The sequence below is a fragment of the Triturus cristatus genome, chromosome 2_2 (genome assembly GCF_964204655.1).
Source record: "Triturus cristatus chromosome 2_2, aTriCri1.1, whole genome shotgun sequence".
Taxonomy (NCBI): domain Eukaryota; kingdom Metazoa; phylum Chordata; class Amphibia; order Caudata; family Salamandridae; genus Triturus; species Triturus cristatus.
This window is the reverse complement of record NC_140582.1, coordinates 314,059,792-314,083,016: the sequence shown is the minus strand read 5'-3', so window position 1 is coordinate 314,083,016 and position 23,225 is coordinate 314,059,792. Positions and strand designations below refer to the sequence as shown.

General features: G+C 42.5%; 1 protein-coding gene across 2 annotated transcripts in view; it reads left to right on the top strand.

Annotated features, from left to right (window-relative positions):
- CLGN (calmegin) overlaps positions 1-23,225 on the top strand; it is a 313,514-nt gene that overhangs the window by 83,999 nt on the left and 206,290 nt on the right. The window lies entirely within an intron of this gene.

The following is a 23,225-nucleotide window of genomic DNA, read 5'->3' as shown; positions in this document are numbered from 1 at the left end:
GACAAAGGTAGAGAGCTTTTGGTAGCCTTTATTAGAAGGGGGTTACTACCCAGAGAACAAAACTAGGCGACTATTGAGAAGGAGTGCTTTGCTATAGTGTGGGCTTGCATACATTTTTTGTAATTTCAACACCTACTAATACTGTCTGGGCAAAGTTGTAAGTCATTAGCACCATTCTAACACCTGAATAAAGGAATCAGCAACTGAAATGTAATCAGTGAGCCTTTGCAAAGGGTTTGCCATTGCAAGCCGTGTTTCTGCAGTTTTTTTCTGTACCTCTTGATTCGTTTGAGCTAGAAACAGATTTTTGGGGTGAAATTGGCAAATTATGCATCAGATGGTAGATTATGTGGCAAATGTGTTAAATCCTTAACTATGCCCAAAATGCTGTAGCTGCAGAATGGCAGAATTGCAGTGCCCCTCATCATGACGTTATGTGTATGTCCCATGTATATTTGCAATGGCATTTTATAAGGTACCTAGGTGATTATGTGTGTGTTATTGAATGTGATATAAAATCATATTCAACCACTGCACAAACATGCCTATTACTATGGTGTGTGTGAGTAACATGCCATACTGTGATTTCCCCCACCTCTATGAGAGTCAAAGATGTGTATGAGTTTACTGGCATAGCATGGTGAAGGATCTCTGATTACTTAGGCATTCCTGTGAAGTAGAGGTACATGCACTATGGTGCTCCTGTTTGTGTAGGGAATCCACTTCATGTAGTATCGCTGAAGTAAAGCTGGCAAGCCTGTGATTTTATGCCTGCTAGAGTCATTACACGCAATCTTTAAAACTAGCTGCAAAATTTACAAGCCATCATGATAAGCACCTCTGTCTAGCTAGCTGACAAGCTCACCATCTCTGTTGGTTCTCAGCACACTTGCAGTCAAGACACCATCAGACACCTTTAGACGGGACAGAAAGAATAAATGTAAAAAAAAACAAGTCAACAGGCCATCTCCATCTATTCACCCAGGATCCCGACCCAAATGCCTGTATCTGTGAAGAAATCCAACCCTACACAAATGTAGGAAAAATATACAGACACACTTCTTTAAAGAATGACGTCATATATAAAATTATAGATGGGAAACACTGAATTATGGGGATGTTTTTCACCAAGGGGTTCTGAGTGGCCACAATTAGACAATGAGAGCTAACTCAAGTTGTCTATGATGTCACTGAGAACACTAAGGTGAAAAACATCCCTGTGATTCACTTTTACCCATCTAAAATGTTATGTTCTGTATAACCCCAAAGATCTCTGCCTATGCATTAAACTGCTGTACAGGGGCAGAGTGGTAATGGGTAGCCATAGCCATACAAAACATGGCCTATCCTCCCTGTCTAAATTAACCCCTTCAGCGCTGCGCGGATTCCCCCGCGGTGCTGAAGGGTTCGAGCGCGGGCGGGGCCATGACGGAACGGTTCCGTCATGAGCACAGCTCAACCGATGCTCATGACGGAACCGTTCCGTCATGAGCATCGAAGGGGTTAAAAATAATAAATATATATGTGACCTCTTGCCACCTTCTCCCATCACACGCTGTCCCTTTCCTCCCCTTCATTAGCTGTGTTCCCTGCTTTCCCTGTTTTCCTAGATTTAGAATCCAGTCATTCTTGCTAATGGCTCCATAGGAGAACCATACTTAACAGTGCTGTAACCGTACACTTCTGTGTACACTTCTGCTCCCAGAATCCTCCTACCTCTTCTATTGTTTGTTGACTGTATCCTTGCCTTTGACCCTGTACAACACTCTGCCTTTCAGATAGGTTCATGCTATACCAAAACATATGCCTACGTGCTTCTATTTGAACTAGGTGTGCAGCTGGTGATGCTCACAGGTGCCATGAGAACTCAACCTCATTAGAGCTCTGTGTGAGCCTCAGAACTAAAATACGTGGTGGTGGCCGGTCAACATAGAGGTAAATTGGCCAAGCTGTATGTGAACTCCGATGGAGGAGGGGTTAGCTTTGGGGACGGGGGGTGCATGAGTTAAGAGCCACTTGCTTTCAGTGAATTTATAATTGGGAATGGAGTGGAAAGGGGTAGAGGAAATTAGTGAACATTGGGGGGTGGAGGGGGTCTTGGTGAGAGCCATTTTGGTATTTTGGTGAAAAGGGGGGACAGACAGAAAGTTTGTGGTGTACAGGAAAAGCTACCTGTAAATTCCACTTCAGGAGTTGATGGGGGTGGTGATGCAGAGTTGGAGCCTGGTGCACCAGGAGAGGTGTGGGTGAGGCCTAGTGTTGTAATAGCAATGGAAATTACTAGGCAAGACACTGGTGCATTGAGAGAGCTGTGTGTGGATCCCATTAGTAATTTAGCAGATGATGTATTAGATGGACTGAGGCGTGATGGCCGAGCTTTCATTGAGTCACAGCACTGGATTAGCAGTGTGAATTCCAGATCAGGAATAGGGTGCACTGCCAGAGCTGCATTGGGATCCCAGTACTGAAACAGCAGGGGGTGTCACTGGTAAGGATTATGATGCATGGACAGAACATTAGGTGTGTTCCAGTAATGTAAGAAGGAAGGGAATGGAAGTTCTGCAGGTCATTGACGAGGTGCATTGGCAGAACTGTGTGTAGGTCTGAATGCTGAAAGAGTAAGGGTGCTGTAGCTCAGACATGGAGGACCACTGATATAAGTATAACAAATTTTACATTATTTATTAAGTGTGCACATTGCTTCTGGAAAATATCTGCAGGTGCACAGATCGTTCAGAATGTACCTGCTGTCAGTCGGTAGGTGGCAATTGCACCAACTGAGTTTGCTATACTCTCAGCTGAGATGCAAAGGAATGAGCCAGACGGCTGATCGCCTTACTCTCCCTCCTAATTAAAGCAGAAAAACCATTGCTGAAGAACGGTGCCGAAAAGCCCCACAGTTGCAAATATTATAGTTCCAATCTATATAGGCAAGTGTCTTTCAGTAGTATAAAATGAAACCTGAAAATCACGGACACGCTTAGGAGCCAAAACCCTTACCTGAATATACTTTTGTTTAAGTACAAATAGTCATACAATAAGTGTTACACACAATTTGAAATGTATATTTTTAGCACACGGCATCTGTTCTTCTGTTCAAATGTCATCCACACTTTGCTGCCACTCATAACAGCATATGACATGGTCCAATAGGTCAGCGCACACATCAGCAATTGGTTGTATTGCACTTTGACTGATGGCATTATAGTCAGATCACATATGCACACCCAAAAAACAAATAAGGTGCTACAGTGCCAGGGCTGGTGGGCCAAGTCCTGTGATGGTTCAGGTTTCTCGAAGAGGCTGTTGTATTCAAAATGTGGGCTTCAACCCACCCATAGGCTTCCCATTTGCTGGCTCCATCGTCGCTCTCATATTCTTTCTCTCCATTTGTCCATGGCATGCATGCGTCATGCCTCTTCTTGTGTTTAGCCCTACACAAGAGCATGGACCAAGTACTACTACTACTACTACTACTACTACTAATAATAATAATAATAATAATATTATTTTTATTGCTTGATTGATAAAAATAATTGCAATCAAAACATCTTCACAATCACACAATATTTAAAAGCTGTACCACAAATATTATTAACAATTTACCAGTACATTCATAATTATGTCATAAAACCCGACCAATTCACCATACATTGCGCATACAAAAAAGATATTATAAAATCTATCAAGCATGGGCTAAATCACACAGTAATTCCATTGAAAACACATATAAAAAATGCATCAATTATTACTATAACAGGATATTGCACAGGATATTGCACATATTGCATATTAAAGTGATGACGTGCAATAATTAGTAATTCCATTGTACAAAGACAATATTAAAGTGCATCAATAATTACTATAACCGAGTAGCTTCAGTTATTACATTTCTAATTATTACCCTAGCAGCATGAACACTAAGTTCTACAAAATATCAAACTGTGCAAAAGGCTCTTAAGTTCAAGGGATATAGGTATAATACATCTCAAACTGATTATACCATACATTTTTCGGCTGCATGTAAAATTTTAATCATTTGGCATAACAATGAGATTTATTCACCAGATAAGGACCTAATAAGTGCCTGGTGAGCTAAACTAACCCAGATATTCAAAATAGGGGTTTCAAGAAAGTAGGCCAAATGTTAATCAATTTAGGACACACGCACATGCACTAATGATTCTTGTGTCCATCCGCATAGTCTACAGATAGAATCCGGCCACTGCTGAATCCAAGGCTGAGTGCCCTCTTTAATTAATTCCCATTTGTAGATTTAGAAAAATATTTTTTATTTTTGCCGAGAAAGGAGCAGTCAGATATGGCTGAATACGTAAAAACTGGTATGAGTTAATCACATACCATGCATACTTTTTTGCTGCTAATGCGTTTTTATCCAACTTAAGGGATTCCAATTTGATCTGTTTTTTTAAAGATTAACTTGTAATTGGGCATTTTCAATTCTTGGAGTGCTAGTTGCAGACCAATATTAGGCAGGTTAAAATATGAGATCTCCATTTAACAGCATTTAACAGCATAAGCAGACTTATTTCTTTCTAGCCAGCATTTGTACCCCAGGGAAGCAGGAGCAGAAGAAAACATGGAGAACATACATTACAAAAAAGCTCCTTCTAACAGCAAGCACTGTCTTTGGAGACCAAACTCTAATCTTATTCCTGCTTGGCCTACTGATCTGGGGATCCCAAAAGTTGATGTGAATGCTTCAACTACCAGTAAGTCTAGAAGCTTCACATCTTTCTCTCTGGTGATGGGTGAGCCATATAAAAGGGTTGGCTGTAACTTGGCTTTCATGACTTTAAGAATATGTTCATATGATTGACAATTCAACGATTCTTTTCAAACATTTAAAAGCATGAATTAAAATCACAGTTTTTGCCCTTAGGTCCTTGAAATGGTATTTAACAGAGATTCTGTTATCGAACAACACCCCTAAATATCTATATGTTTTAACAGCTTCAATTGGCCCTGCTCTGGCCCTCCATGTATTAAACTTCTGTTTTGCAGGTCCAATTTTCATGATTTTAGTTTTTTTAACAAAAGGAGTGTGGCTCAGAAGGATAGTATCATCAGCATTTTGGAGGTAGCTAATTTGCACCCCTCCCAACCTCGGGGCATGGGCATTAACAGATTCCAGATGCTGAAGAAGATCTGATAAAAATAAGTTAACAAGCATTGGCAGAGCCAATGGGTCTCACTTTTGGGACCTTATAAGTATTTAGTTATGCAGCACAATATCCTTGGTGCAACAACATTAACTGTTGCATGGTTAAACACCTATAAGGCCCCAAAGGCGAGACCTATTGGCTACGCCAATGTTTTATTTTTTATTTTTTAAATGACAAGCAGTGCTATCAGGTTCCAGCTGCCACTTAGAGGTAGAGAGAGAGAAGTGTGTAGAGAGAGAGAGAGGTGTGTAGAGAGAGAGAGAGAGAGAGAGAGAGAGAGAGCGAGAGAGAGAGTGGTGTGTAGAGAGAGGTGTGTAGAGAGAGGTGTGTAGAGAGAGGTGTGTAGAGAGGTGTGTAGAGAGAGGGGTAGAGAGAGATGGGTAGAGAGAGAGGGGTAGAGAGAGGGGTAGAGAGAGGGGTAGAGAGAGAGGCAGAGAGTTAGAGAGAGTTAGAGAGAGGTAGAGATAGGTAGGGAGAGAGAGGTAGAGAGGTAGAGAGAGAGAGGTAGAGAGGTAGAGAGAGAGCGGTAGAGAGAGGTAGAGAGGTAGAGAGAGAGAGATAGAGAGAGGTAGAGAGGTAGCGAGAGAGGTAGAGAGAGAGGTAGTTACTAACCCTGACAAGGCGTCAAAGCGCTTTTTCAGCGAGTAGCACACTACTTCTGGACCCCAAAAACAATTAGTGGTGAATTAGTATAGTGAAATATGAAATTTTATTTGAGCGGTGGACATGTTAGTCTGTTATTTGGATTGAAAAGTATAGTGGAGGGATAGAAGAGGGAAGGGTTAGCATTTATATGGCGCTTGTTACCCCTGATGAGGAGTTGAAGTGCTTTCTGGCGAGAAGCACACTTTTACACACATTTACACTACTCCTCTACCATTTCGCCCCGAGTTACGTCTAAGGGAATTATGGTTTGGATAAAGAGAGAACCATAATACAGAAATTATCAATCAGAGTTGGCATTGTTGGTTATAAGACTGTGCACTTTTGTGTACTTTAGAGATAGTGGTGTTCTTCTTTAGTTGATTAACAAAAATGTTTTAAACTAAAATGAGGACACTCCAAGGGAAAAGGAAGCAGTGTAACAAGGTAAAGAATGATAACATATTTTGAGCTTATGACGCATGCGACTAAAGAGACAAGGTCACAGACTTATACAAGTAAACTGATATGACATTTCTCACTGTCTGCATTTGTGCTTTTCGCGCATGCATGGAACCTAGAAAGAAATCCCTGGGTGTCCTCCGGAGTTAATTTATTTTCAACGCGCTGGTTGCCTAGTGAATAAATACCCCTTCGTACCATAAATGAAAACATCTGTGCCGCCCAGATGTGGGGTTGCAGAAAATGTAAGCGAGTGAAAAGTGGATATGCAGATGTATCGGAGGAAAGTGCTGGTGTAGTGGCAATTGGCTCGGATTAGAGCGAGAAATGCACCCAGTAGGACGTGAAAACCACGTCTGTTTATCTCGTTTTATTGCGGGCCGTGTTCTGCTCTGCACCGCGCGGTTCCCACACACAAGCCGCCATGAGCGGGTCCGCAGGGAGCGCTCGCCATAAAAGTGGCCGCACGTAGCGTGGGAACCGCTGTGAAAATGCGTTTATCATGAGCCGGTTGTTTTTTAACTCAAACGGAGAAGTTTCGCTATTGACCCTTCTGCACAACCAGCCCCTTCTCTGCCTCCTGCTCTTCCACATCCAAGGCCAAAACAAGGGATTGTAGAGGTGGGTGGGCCAACAAATTATTAGGACGAGCCGAGCCGAAGGACTGGATTGAATCTAACAGATGAGCCGAGCCATTTGAATCAGGCAACAAACACCCAACAAAAGTCTCTTCAAAATTCAAAAACGTGTAATTCGTTTACATGTGGAAGCGTATCACCTTCTATCATATCACAAGCACCGAGAAGCCGGACGAAAAATTAGTGAACTAGGAAGTCAGTTGTTATGCTGACAATATGGCCTTGATTCTTTTTTTCCATTGGCATTTCACAACAGTATATTTTCATCATAAAAAAGAAGAACAAAAAAATCAAATGGTACATTTGAAGACGAAGCGAACAGGAAAAGGAGAGAACAAAGAACATTAAAGTATAGCAATCACACCTATAGGCAACACTATCATAAATTAAACCAAACATGAGAGGTTTTTGAAAAGCACACTTCCAGAGTGCACGTCTTTGAATAAGCTTTCGTTCAATAATGAAGAAAACAAGCCCGGGAGTTGTGTGCGCGCTCGCTAAAAGGCAAAAGTGAAAGCAGGCTGGTAAGTGGTGTGTGATGTGCGCGCACCATGACGAGAGAGGAAAGCCAGATGGCGCCTCTGCTCGTCATTGTGCGCGTAACCTCATACTCGATGCCAGCCAAAAAGCTGTGGTAGCACTTTTAAAAGCCCACACACTAAATGTCTCGCCAGAGCAGCGCATGCGCTGGCTCAGGCGAGACCTAAAAAGGCAAGAGGCAAAAACACATCCTTACTTTAGGCCATTATGTGTTCTGATTTTCCTTGATAAGGTACTACCATCACCCAGCCTGACTTGAACCCAGGTATCCGTATACAAAAGGATAATAACCTTCAACAATTTCCCTGGGATACCCCAGCCAAGCAATTTTTTCCATAACAAATTTGGAGGCACCGAATCAAAGGCTGGCTTTAGATCAATAAAAGCAATATATAGATTTAGTTTTTTTTAAGACAGTCAGCTCCGCAAGTAAAGTAAGTACCAACAGGTTGGTAGTGGTAGATTGGCCCTTCCGAAAACCAGTTTGGTTAAGCGGAATGATGGTTTCCTCCGTAGCCCATTTGTCCAATTCTCTCAATAGACTAGAGGCAAAAACCTTAGCATCAACATCAGTTAACAAAATGAAACGGCAGTTAGCGGGATTGTCAACTGGACCACTTTTATAAATAGGCTGCAGTATGCTACCTTGCTATGATGCGGGCACTATTTTCAATGTCTGTATTTCATTGAACAATTTATGTAAACTTCCAACCCACATGTCAGCATTGGCACGGAACAAGGCATTAGGCAGCCCATTAGGACCGGGAGCACCATTTGTGCGAAGCCCACGTAGCAGAGTTAGTATTTGATTACAACTTATACATTCTAAATTAATGCTCAAATCAAAACTGGAATCACTACGTTTCATGGGGGTATTCATCCCCTGGCACATGCCACTCTCCGCATAAATAATTGCTATACTATTTTTCCCATAGCCAGAGCACATATCTGGTTGATTTACCGCTTGATCCGCCGAGTCATATAGATTAGTAATAAAAGTTACTCAACCACCTTCCAATATATTTACACAGAATGCCCTGCTGCCTCCCCTTTCAAGCTTGTTAATTACTGGCCAAAATCTTTTTGCATTGTTTGTTTGGAAGCAGATAAATAAGCTGTTCCAAAGCCCTGTTTGATAATTAGATTTAGCCTTCCAAACTTCTTGTTCATAAACTTTTCTAAGTTCCTTCATGTTTTCTTTATTAACATAGTAGGATTGATGGAATCTGTGAGCATAGACCCCCGAACAGCTCTATTAAGAGATTTTTTAAACTTAAATAGCTTAGAAGTGAACCATATGTTGGAAGATCTTAAAATATTATTTGGTTTCCTATGCTGTTGGGCTGCAAATTTCCCCTCCAGAGACGTTGTTATGAAGTTCCATTTGTTAACCATATTGACATCCCCCAGCTCGCACTGATCACCTTCCTTTATTAATGTTTTACCAGCTTGTGTTATTTCCTCTTGTTTATCTGTATGTCAGACCAGACTAACCTCTTCTGATTATATGAGGAATGGGCCATGTTTGGAAGTTCGTTAGGTCTAGGATTGCACTTCACTAAAGAATTAAATGTAACGATCTGAGGATTATGATCACTTTCGATCCGAGGGATTACCGTATATTCAGACAATTGTGTTCTTAAATTATCTGAAATAAACGTATAGTCAATAATTGATCCTTGTTTCAAATTTTTAAATGATGGAATGAGCCTAGATTTTTCTTTTAACAAACTAAACCCAGCCTGGGACATTATATCACAGCACTCTTTTGCAATTCCGTTAGTCTTACCATTTACTGAAAGAAACGGAATCAGATGCAAATTAAAATCACCAGAGACTATAAGGCCGGCTTCTGGGTGCTGGATTATTAATGTACTTAAGATATCTCGCAAGGTATACAGCTGCGTAATGTTATTTTCTGGTACTTAGATATACATTAAGTATAATTAAACTAAATTCAGTATTATATAACACAAGACATTGTAGCCAGCCCAGATCAAAATCCACTACTTCCACTACTAAATTTAGGTTGGCAGCAATGTAGCACAAGAGCACACACTTTGCACGGCCTGATTCATTAGTTTGCACTGCCCGGAGACTATACTCATTAAACCCAAGCAAAGGTGTCGCTTGTTCTCTCCATGTTTCTTGTAGTAATTACATTGTAAAATAATTTAGAAATAATATTGTATCAGGGTCAGATAGTGGATGGTTCAGCCCATGAACATTCCAAGAGCACAGTCATAATTGCACAGCATTAAAATCTGTATCTAAAAACTTTCAATTTCCATCTCCTCGATGCACCTTTGCAAGAGTAGCTGGAAGTCAGGACCAATCCTCCATTTGCACATTATTTTTAGGTAGCCACTCACAAATTCGACCCCCTGTTTGTGAGTTGGTAATCAACAGGCCTGTACTGCAGCATTGATTAGCTGATGGACCTATTGCACTTATAAGTACTGGATTTGGCTTATTACTTTCGGACGTTATTCTTTCCTTATCCACCTTAGGGGCCAATACCTCTAGAATCGGAATATAATGTAAAGGGGTCCCATTCTCAACCTTATTACCGCATTCCATAAAATACAGACTTGAGTCTAAAATTGTGGTCACAATTTCATTAGAGGTCCAAGTTGTACTAGTGGACTTACGAAGAGTGTTCGGTTGTATTTGTTTAAACTGTACCAACATCAAATCAGTGGTTTTAATAAATGATAATTCAGGAAAGGTTGAAATTATTTTCAATATTAAGCTCCGGTTAAGACTATCATGAGTACCCCAAGATTCATACAGGGGATGCAGTACTAGTTTTTTCCTAGTTATTAGTAGTATTATCCTGTCTACAACATAGAGAACTTGATGGGCCTGGTTTGCTACCTTTAGCTAAAATGATATTTGAAGATACTTTTAACGGTGTTAGACTCTGAGTGACAATGGGCTTGATCATTTCAGCTGAACTTGACCTATTCGGGGTGTAAACTACTTGATCTTGGGACGGGGGCCTAGTCCCCTGGGGCTTACTGTCATACCTAATCCCCTCTACCTTATTAATGCCAACTGTATCCGGCTTCAATATACCAATGTCAGTAAGAACTTCATTTTTCTACCATTTATAGATGCCTGGGCTTCACACCTCGGAAGCTTCAATATCAATAAATCAGAGGGAGATTCCGTAACTTCTTGGGCACCGTCCTGAACTGGACATTTCTTATTAGCTGGATTAAAAATGGGGTACCAGTCCCTGGGTTTTACTGCTGTGACTACTGAAACGACAGACTTCTTGGCCCTATTCCGAGCTTTCCGCAACCTTTTTCTTGCCCTTTTAGATAGTGGGGGACAATCACTAAAACTATCTCCAGAGCTTGAACATGGGGAATTAACAATCTGAATTGACTTGATTTTCTTATTTACCTGAGAGCATGACCTTCATTGATCCGTGTAGGTTAGCCCAAACAGAACTCTGGTTCCCCACCAGACTCCTCTGGCACCCTAGTATTATCACGACACATATCTACATGGGGACGTTGCTGCTTCAAGTTCACACTAGGTACACTGACTCCCAAATTGTGATCACAAACTGGAGATCGGTCCAGAAATGAATTCCCAGCTGTTTTTTTTAATTTCATTAACAAGTGATCCTACTATTTTAGGGAGATCGGACACTTTATCTAGAATGTGAGAATATGTGCATCTTATTAATTGATCGTTAACCTTGTTCTGAGCCTCAACCACCAAATTTGTCAAATTTAGTAGTTTTGTATCAATGCCGGCCACATAGACTGCTAAATTGTTCAGAAATTCCACCTGTATTTCAAGCTTATTTGAAAGGAAATCAAGTGCTGTTGCTATAGCATTCACTGTATTTAACAAACTTTGCCACACACCATTATTATCAGCGCTTTTATACGTTGTAGAACGCTCATCAGGCATAGGTGAAACGTCATATTTATCTAGGAACGAGAGATCTGCAGAGTTCCATGAATTATCTACTTGACCAATGATCTGTACACCATGTTGACTATTTATGGTTTTACTTTTTAAAGTGATTAGAATTGAATGGTCACCTGATACCTGTTCCCCACCACATATCCCTGAACCAAATGGACTTAGAATACTCTTATTGTTTGATACCTCCAACATAGACAATCCTAGACTCTCGCATATTCTCTCAGCCCCAGACTTTGGCGACCGAGATATCAAAGAGCTTTGATTCGCTTGTTTTGCATGCAATTCACCCAGAGAGATAACGGAAGCATCACTATCATTTGAAAGCTTGTTACACTTGGATATGTCCCAAAGAGTATCTTCCGCCTGGTGTGCACAGTTCATTCTAGGCTGCAACTTTGTTTGGGTAGACAGCACGTTTACCTGCCCGGTATTGGGAACATTATGGACTTGAGCTTTAACTACTACTTCATAAGGGGATTTGTTGCCGCAGGTGCATTTGTGTTTAAAGGCATAAAACCTGCCGGTTGTTTTCCACTAACTCTCAGCTCATCCCTGTGAGTTATAGCGTCCTCACAAATTGTCTGGACTATAAACACATATTTTTCAGTGCAGGAAAAGATAGAGGCAATTCGGTTTCACAATTGCCTTCACATTGGGCACTAGCTTTCTGTTTGAAATAGTCCTTTATACTTGGCTGGGAAAAATGGGCCACAACGGCCTCCCTAGGACCTAAGAAGAGACACCGGTATACGGCAGGACCGCCAAAATCAGAGGCGAGACATAGCCCACGCATACCCATGACTTATTGAAAGGGCATACAACAGCCTATATTCCTCTATATACTAATTTAGAAGGATTGCACTACAGTTTCTTTATACCTTCATAGATTGAATTTGAATGCGCTAAAGAATATTGGCCTGACACTGGAGACCTGTTACCTTATTCTCAAGGGTCCACTTTGAGTGGACATATATGATTAATTTTGAACCATTGGATATTGGCTATCTGGACTAACAGGCTCAGTGTATTCCACTCATTCTATATGTTATGGACTTGTCCTTGGAAACCTTTCCTCGCTAGCTGTTTTGAGAAAAGGAACAAACTACATACACGAACTTCCTGGAATATCTGCCCAATACTGGAGGCTTGTTTTATTGTGTTCAGGGTCCACTACAACGGGACGTGGATACCCTTCAATGTATGAATAGACATTGGCAATCTGGATTATCATGACTTGTAATTGGTACAACAATTCTCCCTTCTCATTTCAAGTTTACAATTGGTAAAGAATAGAAGCCTTGAAAAAGTTACATTAGTAACAAAACACGTGTCGGCTGCCATCCCTATATGTCAATCAAGAGGATTTGAAATTGAGATCTTCATTTATAAAATTGGTTTATGTTGCATATGAAATCGAGATCTTCATGTATAAAATTGGTTTATGTTGCATATTATATCTTTGTTTTTCACCTATTGGAGTGACAACATTTTCTGGATAGAAAATAAATGTAAATGTGTAGTTATTCTTCCTGTGAGTTGTAAAATTGATCAGAAATTGAAACATATGTTTTACTATACATGAATGGGAATATTTAAATCAAGAGTGCCGAGGTGTTATTGCGTTGTTCACGGCCCCCGACGGAGGTTTGATTGTAAATTTGCCCCCACGGCACTCATTGCGCCCCCTGGACTTGATGATGGCTCAACTATGGCCGACGGATCCTCAAGGTCTATATCATTTGCCTGCAGGTATCCTTTTGGGAGCGGGTTTGAGTTTTCCTTGCGGCTTTACGCCTTTTTTGTAGTTGTTCTTGAAAAAAAAGTTGCACTTGTACCCTTACGCAACCTGACCTTATGATGTGGGCCTAGTTACTCCGAGGATGGCACAGGGATGACACAGAGATGGCACAGGGAGGCTAATATCTGAACAACAGGCTCTTATTAAGGACCGACTTATCACCTTTAAGTATATCTTCGACCCCCTTGCTTCACTATTCTTACCGTTTACTGCGGCTTACAGGCAAGCAGGCTGGTTGGTTGGCTGATTAGCTGCCCAGATGACTTGCTAGTAATGGGCACGGGACACAGCCCACTCGCCTCGTGTCAAGGATATCCAAGTGGAGGCCTAAGCTTGTTGCAAATTTGAGCTGAAGATTTGAGCTGAAGAACTTAAGGCAACTCTGGGAGACTCTGGGAAACTCAGTGAGTAGGGCTCTCCCAACATGCCTGCAAGCCGCACCCGCACCTACATGGGCCAATGCCGCAGGCTGTCTGGGGCACACTTTTGCAGCCAACTACGAACTACCTCACTCGCTACTCACCGCGACTGCTGCAACAGCTGGAACCCCCCTCCCCCTCCGGCGCGTCCAATCAGCCTCAGGTGTTGGCCACACGGAAATCTCCCAAGGTTTTTTGTTCTGGGAGTCGGAGCCTACCTCAAACGCCCAACTCCTGTTAGCCCAGGATGTCTAGGCTCCGGCCCCGCTTACCGCTGTACGTCAACACTGTAGGCTTGAAAGGGGGCGTGGCTTAGCCAAAAGCATAGCGTACTAGTATCCATCCATCTACTTCTCCCATTTTATGACTATTTCAGGACCTACTTTGTACTTTGTTTTTGAGCACTTCACATGAGCGCTCATGTTTTCACTTGGTCCAGTCCTTTAGTATTCTTCTGAGAGCTCCATTTCTGTAAACAGGCCTGTAAATGTCACTCTTATCACATTTCCTCTACATTCAAAGACCAAGGTCAAATTTCAGACGCTGTTTATTTTTCTTTCTCTGATTTCAAAGTGAGAGGACTTTTTTGTTAATGTGAGGGTGTTGATGCTCCGGCATCACTGTTTGCGCCCTCCTTGCTTGTTTTTTCTACTATTGCTGCTTTGCTCGTGTATCTTTCACTGACTCCCAAGCTTTCCCCATGGGTTTTTAGTTGGTTGATATGACATTGATAAGTGACAAATTAAAGTCTAGAAGCCGGGATTTTGGGGACGGCGATGAGAATGTAAGTGGCATAAACGACCACAGGCGGACGCTTAATGCAGCAAGAGGAAAGATGTTGCAGATCAGAGCAAACAGCACAATTTCAGTCCGGCAATGTGTCCATTGGCTTCCCGCTATAGGCAGATATGCCCCCCGTATGCGAAACAACTGGTCGCCACTTTGTAAGTATGCTAAACTGTATAACTGAGAAATAATACTGCACTCTTGTATTGTGGACTTTTTCATTTAAGTGGCGAATAGAGTATGGTTTTTTTTCCTGACTTATTTTTACTGCCGATGATTGTGCAGCAGAGTATATCTGTAAATATAAAAACTATGTTAACAAAACGTTATTAATAAGATTTATTTTTACAGAGCTTACACAACCCAAATGCTACGAAGTAGTGCTCAGACAGTAACGGCTCTGCTTGCTTCATACGTAACAATGAGTCTGTGTTCTTTTAGTGTGAACCTGGCCCAGTTGTTTCAGGATGTGGCACAATGTGTTTATCGCTTACTAATTGAACCCCCTTTATTAACCCTCAGTGGCAAAATATTCCATTACAATCTGCAAAAATGTACACATATGCATTGCTTTTTACATGTAGATCTTTCCAGAGGAAGCAAAACTCACAGAACTATTTTATCTGTTTGTAACTTGTGACATGCAGTTTGAATAAGGATCTCTGCAACAGAAGCTTTAACCCACTGAGCTGATATACTAACTAGAAATCTGTAACCATCACATCAGGTTTTCTGAAATAGGCACATCATCACACTGAACTATTGGTTCAAAACTGAGACTAGAAATTACACACAGAACCCTCGAGCAGGTGCATTACCCAACTAACTGAGTTACACACCCAGTTTTCTGGCCTACAAAATAGTCTTCCATAAGCTGGTGCGTTTACCCCCTGACCAAGCTTAAAATGCTGTCTATTTGTAACACATTTAGATAAAATAGCTATCACTTTTTTAGGTCGAGCCTAGCGCAGCGCGCATGCACTGCTCCTGGAGAGGGCCTCTTGGAATAACTCCAGACATTCAGAAAACGTGTGCGTCTGGTTGTCAAATTCTATTGGCCTGTGCGTGTGGCTTTCAATAAATGAAAGCACGCAATTGGCCAAAGGTGGGTGCATGTCCCACCTCTTCTCAAAATGTTCACTCCCATGGCGTTTTGCTCTCGGGAGCGAGCAGGCTGACAGCTGCAGCTGCATTCCTCCTTAGTCACGTGCTTTTGTTATCTGATAAAGCAATTTATTGCCTTTCCGAACACGGCCGCCCTTGCTTAACCCAGTATCCTGTTACTAATTGTTTTTAACACGATCGCTCACGGCTGAGTTTTACAGATATCCTGCGACCTTTGGCTCCAACATGTGAAAGCCTTTTCAGCTGACGCTGCTAAGTCCAGTCGGCCGCCTTTGATGTCGTCCGCATGTGGTTGCTCTGAGCAGCCTTTATGAACTGAGAACTGTCTGGAAACAATTGCCCAACCTTGTGACTGGCGACGGGTGTAGATTAGAACATTTCACGTGAGTTAGAAAACATGAAATCGTTTTCATTGTGCCCAGTTGTAACTTTGTTACACAAATACTAACGTTCATATGCCATATTAAAACGAAATGTGTAGCTTTTTATTTTTATATTTTTTTATGTTGCATTTATCAAACACTGATCTGCTGCTACCGTGTAGTAATATTAAGGTTGCTGTGTTTTGCATATGCATCGTTCCAGGTTACAAAGTATCAGAGTTACCGAGTAGTGAAGTCACACCAGGCCCCGTGCTGTTGGAAACTACGGAGTGCCTAGATGGTATCCACGCGTTCCAAGTCACCTGCAGCTACTGGCGAGGTAGCAAACAATGCACAGCAGCAAACCCGACATCTCATTTAACTAAATATATAAAACTTTACATAAACTCCTCCTGAGTCTCACGTTGCCCGGTGTCCGACATCAGTTGCTAAACTAGCTCTACTTGCATTCTGGTGCTTGTCGTTGTGTTTGTGTCCATTAAAATATAGGACCACAAATACCAGATGCAAAGCAGAAAGGTGTGACAGCAAAGAGTCTTTCATCTGATCCAGCTGCAATACCTTCGGGTCGAGTTTGTGCTATATAAAAACTGCACCTGGCGCAGGGCTGGGTGTCAGGGTCAAGAAAACGTTGGCCTGAAGTGCTTGCACAGGAACAGAGATGCTAGTTCCCAACTCCCGCTACAAGGCAACCAGAGTTCCAGTAATATTCACCTGGACTCCGCACTACCCTTCAGGGGGAAGGGGGAAGTGGATAAAATAATAAACCAAGAAGAGACTGGTCCTGAAACTCCGGCTCTTCACTATTCTTCTCCGCTTCTTCTTATGTTGTTGTCAGCTCTTGTTAGTGAGAACCTTAAAATAAGAAGACGACACTATGACTTCCTTGCTCCCTTCTGCTTCTAAACTCTCTCTCTCTCTCTCTTCGTGTTTACACCTACCCTGGGTTTCAAGCTCTGTGCCCCTCTTCTGTATGTTTGTCTTGTTGTGTAGTGTAATTTCTTTCCATTCTTTTTCTGCGATTCTGGATGCTTCCTTCCCACTCTTTTCTCTACAAAACAACCTTCTATTAATTCTTTCTCATATCTTTTTCTCTTTTTGAATATTATTTTAACTAGAAATTTATTATTTGGGCTTACTTCTAGAGTGGTTATTTCTAGCTGTCCTCTTCTTCCATGTATTCTTCTTGTAGTGTCATTCTTACTCTATACAGTTCTTGTGCTAAAAACTTGCATATCTCTTGCTTTTCCTTCTCTCTAGTTTCTTTGTTCAGGAGAACTGAGGTGAGTATTTTATTATATAGTTTATTTCTACTCTCTATATTTTTACGTCTGTTTATTTCCTCAGGGCGTCTTACTGATGACTTGGATATCAGGTACGTCGTCTATACATTCTCTTCTGTCATATACTTTACATTCTGACTCCAATGCCTCTCAAAAAGTACTTAGCTTCGGTCTTCTAGTTCTGTCACAGGATGGCGCCAAAGACCTCCGACTATCTGCTCGAGGACCCTGAAGATGCTTCGGATTATCCCACGAAGGTAAGAGTGAATTCTTCGTCTTGTCTGTCTCTGTGAAACATCGGAATTCTCTTACGTAATACTCTCGGAATCGTGTAGGGTTCTGACTAGGATTACTATTTAGTTGCTCTGACGCTATTAACTAACTCTTCTGGTGCTCTCTCTATTTTTACTCAGGAACTCTAACTTCGAACTGCTCTCTCTCTGAATTACCTCAGTGAAGTGCGCATTCCTCTGGGAGCGCGCGCCTCACTTAACCTCGGAACACCTGTGGGGAGAAAGACTAGACTGCCGCTATGCTTCCAGCGCGGCCGCCATCTTGGAATTCCTCTTTCTATTTAATTCTGTCCATGAATTGTTCTTTGCCCATCGATTCAGTCTTGGGCGGCAGAAAGACCCCAATGTTGCCCCCATTATCGCCTCTTTGTCCTCCGGAGGCCTGACACTGGGCCACGCTAGGGATAATGATAGCCAAACGCAGCATAGTTCAAAAATGGGGGACAGGGGAATTGCCGAGACTCACTACATGGGGAACGGACATGGACGAGGCCATGTTTGCTGAGAGGTCGGCCTTTGTTAGATGGGGCTGCCCTAGTAAATGGAGTAAAGTATGGGGGGCGTGGAATAACTACAGAGGTGGCATCTGTGACCCGCCCTCAGATCCTGACGATGATGCCTCAGACTCAGACTAAAGTGGGGGGGCCCAACGGTATGGGAGCGGGGTGGTGGATATTGAAGATGTGCACTGTTGTGGAACTGTTATCTGCAAATTTGTCTTTATCAGTGGCTACTGAATTGCGCGTCATTATGGAAAACTGCTGTGTTGTACTGCTGCTAATGATTAAAATAAAAACAAGTTTAAAAAAAAAAAAACTGCAACAACAAAAAGTGTGATGTAACTAGTTTAGGCAGGTGTGCTGTTACTGGTGCAGACTGGATGTGCGGTCCTCGACTCTGTCACCTTTTGGCTACGCTTTCACTAATGTGGCCAGATGGACTGCACTGCAGCAGGGTAAGTTGTTACTCGTGGAAACCGGAAATGCTGTTAACGGCACAGGCAGTGCACAAACAGGCTGTTGCCACTGGCGGTGGAAGACTGTGGTGTTAATGGTGCAGACAGGCAGCAGCTACTCCATAAACTTTCCAACTACCTCTCCTTTCTCTTCCAGTGTGCTCTTGTGATCCAGGCCGGGTCTTTGAAGGCGATCTTGTGCACTGACAGCAGTGCTGCCATGGTATTTTTATTTTTAAAGCGCTTCAATACCTTCGGGTCGAGTTCACGCTATATAAAAACTGCAACAAGAAAAGTGTGATGTAACTAGTGCAGGCAGGTGTGCTGTTACTGGTGCAGACTGGCCATGCGGTCCCCGACTCTGTTACCTTTTGGCTACGCTTTCACTAATGCAGCCAGATGGACTGCACTGCAGCAGGGTATGTTGTCACTTGTGGAAACCAGATATGCCGTTATCGGCACAGGCAGTGCGCGAACAGGCTGTTGGCACTGGCGGTGGAGGACTGTGGTGTTAATGGCGCACACAGGCAGCAGCTGCTCCATAAACTTTCCAACTACCTTTCCTTCCCCTTCCAGTGTGCTCTTGTGATCCAGACCGGGTCTTTGGAGGCGATGTTTTGCACTGACAGCAGTGCTGCCGTGGTATTTTCATCTTTAAAGTGATTCAATACTTTCGGGTCGAGTTTGCGCTATCATTCCATCGGCCTAGATGGCGCAGGGGTGAATGTTTAGGGTAAGAGTGCAGCAATACTTAGCCGGTTCGGATCGCAGCACTGGCAGTCATATTTTCCCTTTGTATTATTATTGTTACACTGTTAGTGCATGTTCTCTTTTAGCCACATGAGTCAGGAAATACATTCCACATGACAGTTTATCTGACGCCTGAGAGGGTACTTTAATATACAGCTCTCTTAGGCACATGGATGCAAACTCTCTAGGCATAGTACAATGCATGTTGCTTTTCACATGATGTAACAGTAGATGCTGTAGCACCCAGGATAATGTGCTGCATAGCTAAAAACGTATATGTCCCAAAGGCGAGACCTATTGGCTAGGCCAATGCTTGTTCTATGTTGCCATTTACTTTGGGATAGGGTCTCTACTCTATGCCACTGCAGTCTAATATGCACCACTCTTTGCCACTCTTCTGTACTCTATGCCAATGCACTACACGCCACTCTAATCTACTGTGCACCACTGCACTCTTCACTCTACGCCACTCTACTCTGCACCATTCTACTCTATGCCAGTGCACTCTACCCCACTCTACTATTCGCCACTGCACTCTACACCACTCCACACTGCAGCACTACACTCTATGCCAATGCAGTCTACACCACTACTCTATACCATTCCACTCTACCCTGCACCACTCCACTCTACGCCACTTCACTATACTCTGAAACCGTCTATTCTATGCCACTGCACTCTATGCCACTGCACATTACGCCAATGTACTCTACACCACTTTACTCAAAATTAATGCAACATATGCCACTGCAGCTTGGCCAACTACTTTGCACCACTGCACAGTGTGCCACTATACTCTACAACATTCTACTCTATGCTACTGCACTCAACGCCACTCTATTCTACTCTGCACCATTGTACTCTACGTCACTGCTCTCTGCACCACTCTCATCCGTGCCTATCTATTCTGCAAAACTCTCCAACCCTGAACTCTGACACTCTACTCTGCATGCCTGTACTCTTTGCCACTGTACTGTACTCTGCAACACTGAACACTAAGCAACAACACTGTAATCTATGCCACAGCACTCTACGCCACTCTACTCTATGTCACTGCACTCTACCCTATGCCACCCCACTCTATTCCATTTCACTCTGCGCCACTCTACTCCACTCTACGCCACTCTACACCATGCCACTGTACTTCACTCTGCGCCACTCCACTCTATGCCATTGCACTCTACTCTGCACCACTCTGCTCTATGCCACTGCACTCTACGCTACTCTGCGTTACTGTACTCTGCGTCAATGCACTCAACACCGCTTTACTCAAAACCAGTTCACTTTACTGTGCACCACTGTACTATGCCCCACTTCACTCTAGGCCACTCTACTCCACTCTGATGCACTCCACTCTACGACACTTCACTCCATGATAGTCCACTCTATGATTAATTTCTACATTAAACTCTGTTCCACTGACAATCTACTCCACTCTGTGCTACTCCACTCTATGCCATTCTACAACACTACTCCAATCTTAGAGGCTCTATGGAACTACCTCCATGCCACTCCATGCTACTTTATTCAACTCTATTCTGTGACACACTACTCCAATCTGCTCCACTGCACGCCATTCCACTCTATGACAGTCTACTCCACTGTATGCCACTGTACTCTACAACACTGTACTCCACACCCTCTTATCCACTCCACTCTGCTGTACACCACTCCCCAACACTCTATGCCACTACATTCTACGACACTGCTCAACTCTGACACTGTGCTCCACTCTGCACCACTCATCTCTACACTATTCCACTCTGATACACTACTGCCTTCACACACTCCACAGCACTGTACACTACTCCATGACACTGCACCCCACTTCACTCTCTCCACACCGCTCAACTCTACTGTTCGCCTCCCTGTGCCACTCCATAATACTCCACTTTACGACACTCCACTCCACACCACTTTCCTTTACCATACTACCTTTTAGCCATGCTGAAAAGCAGCCTGTCTGGTGTACAATATTGCTGAAATATAATAGCTCTTGCATGGACGAGACCTGATGGCTATGCCAATGCTTGTTTTCCTTAGAAAACATATGCCCACTACCTTTAGATGGTATCGTTTGCATTTATTTATTTTTTACTTTTTAATATTTTAATTTCAACTGCATATATTTGCAAGAAAATAAACTAAACCATTGCACGCTTTCCAAAGCCCAATCTGTTGGTGCTGGCAATGCTTTTACCTAGTTTCACTTGGAATAAATGTGAGTGAAATGAGTTTACTATTACATTAGGCAGTGGACTCGCATCACACCACATCTGGAGATGCACCACTGGCTCCCATTACACAAACATGCACAATTCAAGATCCTCACTTATACATACAAGGCACTTTACAACTCAGGCTCACCCTACCTGAACAGCCACATATATTTCCACCAACCCTCCAGGCACCTCCGCTCGGCCTGGCTCTTACTAGCACACATCTCACGCATCCACCAACGCAGATCCAGAAGTCGCGCCTGCTCATACATCTATCCTACACAGGGAACGACCCCCCACTCCACATCAGGGACTCCTGCCCTCTGCTTGAATTCTTTGAGAAGCTGAAGACCTGGGTCATCGAATAATCCCTCCTCTGAGGGCTAGCCTTACACACCTGCGAAGCGCTAGGATACCCTCACTTGTGATGCGGCACCATATAAACTCAGCGAAATTAACAGAGCCTCTTACAACAAGGTGGATCGATGTATTCAAAGAATGCTGCTGGCTTGCAGGTCACAGTGTTGCATGATTCTATGGATCTATATATCCTTTGTCTTGCTTTAAACCTGCATCACCAGAGTAGAAAGTAATATTTGGCATTCCATTCTAAATACATTGTAGATTTCTTTTTAGCAATAATGCATATTAGTAGAACATTCACATATTTTCTCTCTTAAATCTAAAAACTATATAGTAAAATGCATGGCCGGTGGTTGTAAAGATAAATTCTTCTCTCAGAAAAGCAGCACGCGGGCCAGGGAGCAGGGACGGGTTTGCTGGAAGGCTGCAGGCTCCTACAACTAGTTCCGGGTCTCCAGAGGCGCGGTTGATACCCACTGGTGTAGCTTATTTGAGAACAACAGCAATTAGCGAGGCATAAACTAGAATTGCTAAGGACAATCGCAGAACGTAAATATAGGAACATTAATTACCGCAGGCAGCATACTACATTGAACAAATTGAAGTAAGATACGTGGACCTGGAAATAAACAAAAGCCAATTTGCTTGCTGATGGGATCAGGTCAGTAAAACACACACAGGTTTGCAGTTTTCTCTGTTGTTCACCCTGGCTGACAAGTGAGCTGTAATATTTTTAATTTTCTTAAAGGATAGCATCCTTTCTTCACTGCAGATAATGTATAGATTTATGTGCTGCTGTCTGGCGACAATGCGTGATGGGGCTATATAGAAGATTGCATCATAAAACCAACATTGATAACGATCTCTTTTTATTTATCTAGTTTTTTAGCACGTGTTAAAAATCAAATAATACATTTGTGAACAAGATCATGTAAGTGCCTTCTTCGTTTTGTATAAGTTGCGAGCATGTTGGAAACCTTAAAGTGCAGCAAGAGGCACATTAAGTGACCAGAAATATATTTTTACGTGTGGTTGTACCTTCTTAATTACACATAATTGAAGTGAGAAATAGATTCAGTTTGTTTTTCACACCTCGAAGTGCACTAATTCGAATCTTAAATGTGCTGCATTGATTTAAGTGCAATTTTACTGTAAAAAGCATTACTTCCTATTTTTCTTTCTCGAACAGATAGTCTGAACATGACTGCAACATTCACCAACACACAAACACATTTCCAAATGTAACACCAAATAAATGTAATCATAGGGGTTAATCAGTACCCTTAATCCTTAACTGACTTGACTAACCGCTATACTCTAAACCCATAATGCTTAACTCTGGACCCCAAACCTTTAACCCTACATCATTTCTTATTAACCCTAAACCGTTACCCCAATATCCTTAAACCTTATAGCCTTAAAACCTATACTCCAG